This window comes from Octopus bimaculoides, chromosome 25 (genome assembly GCF_001194135.2).
Source record: "Octopus bimaculoides isolate UCB-OBI-ISO-001 chromosome 25, ASM119413v2, whole genome shotgun sequence".
Lineage (NCBI taxonomy): Eukaryota > Metazoa > Mollusca > Cephalopoda > Octopoda > Octopodidae > Octopus > Octopus bimaculoides.
The window spans coordinates 11,129,862-11,131,851 of NC_069005.1; positions in this window are offsets into that span (position 1 = coordinate 11,129,862).

The window sequence follows — 1,990 nt, forward strand, 5'->3', positions numbered from 1 at the left end:
GGTGATGAGTTAAGAAGGGTGGGGGGTTTGGGACAAGGAAAGAAGAAAATATAGATCCCGCCCTCCTTTTCTTCTTCCACACACAAATACTAAAAACAAAAAAAGCAACAGAAGGACTATTGTTCAATGTTTATCGTTCTTTTTTTTCCCTTTTTTTTTTTTTAAAAAATAAACTTTTTTTGAAAATATTTTTTTCTTTTTTGTATCCTTCCGGTGTTTGCTTGAATTTTTTCGGAAAACAAAAAAAAAAAATTAAATATTCCCTAAAAAAAAGAAGAAAGAAAAAAAATACCCCCCATCCCTTCTGTTTGCTGTTAAAAAATTTCTTGCTATACTTGTTCATATGTTACACATGCATGTTGAAGTCTCGTTTACCAGAGACGAAGCTGATGATGATAATAAAGATAAAAACCAAAAAAAAAAATTAGGAAAAATATTTTTTGAATATAAATGTTTTACTCTTCTGCTCCTTAATACCATATATAAACCATATAATAAACAAGATTTAGATGTGAGTTACTATGTTTGTTTGGATAGTACAGTAACCATATGGCTTGTCTAATGTGCCCTGTACTATTCTGCAATAGTACACATGTTATACAAGCCTGTCTGGTTACTGTACTTATGCAGACCTTAAACATAGTAGCTCACATTTAAATTCTGTGTTTATTAAATTTTTATCTCTTACTGGATGGGTTAGGTTTTTTCTATTGAACCTACCATTAATGGAACTGTACTGATATGCAATCATTTCGACATCCTGATGTATAGCACACTTGTGCACTTGCACAGGTAGTGTTGGTTTGATGGAGGGAGTAAGCTAACATACAGCACAAACATTTGATCATTATAAACAAATCATTAGTGTAGGTTGTTCAGCAAAAGCTGAACTGCTCATGTCATCTTTGACAGAAGAGTCCATTATATATAGCAAGAAAATGGAGGGGAATATGTGGTACTCATCAACTTGCAGACATTGTATTATGTCAATTCCCCTGTTTATTTTTTAACTAAGAGGACAGGACGATAAAACCAATATACAAACACGTATGACATAATGTCATATCAGTAATAAAAATTAAAAAGGACATCTAGTGACCGAAGAAGGGACACTGTCTTACAGCTGTTTCAGCCGAGAGGTGACATGCCTCATTCTATCTATATAACTCCAGTAAGCTGGAGTAATTGATAGATGAAATGGATGAAAATAGAGGTACATGTATGGTTCTCTAGGCCTCTTCAGATTTTTACAAAGTTCAACTAGGGAGGTATGTCTTATGCAGCACGTTATACACAGGACAGACTGAGGGGTTATCTTTTCATCTTTTGCTTGTTTCAGTTATTTGACTGTGGCCATGCTGAAGCACCACCTTCAAGAATTTAATTCAACCGAATCAATGTCGACACCTTATTTTTAAAGCTTGGCACTTATTCTATTGGTTTCTTTTGCTGAACAGCTATATATTCAGGATTCAAGTGAATCAGTCTTAAATTGTAAAGCACCAAGGTCAGATCAGTGAAATTGCTATCACATACAAACAATATTTGAAGGACAAATACGTACTTACTGAACGAAGCACAAACTTATACTCCAGTTGTGTGTACAAACATAAATGGCTGACTGAATATTCAATGATTCTCAAGGTTGCTCCTTGGCACAAACACTGCACTCAATAGACTGCAGATCCATGCAAATTGCAGGTTCCAAGTAAGGTGAATAGTAAGCAAATGGTATTTGTTTATATAGCAGGTGTCACAGTGGTTAAGAAGCATGTTTTCCAAACATGCCTGATGCCTTGGGCAAGTATCTTCTTTGGCTCTAGATCAACAAATGTCTTGTGACTGCATTTAGTAGACAGAAACTGAAAGAAGCTTGTTGTGTGTGTACTTTTATTCTTTTACTTGTTTCGGTCATTTGACTGCTGTCATGCTGGAGCACTGCCTTAAAGGGTGTTAGTCAAAGAAATCGACCCCAGGACTTATTCTTTGT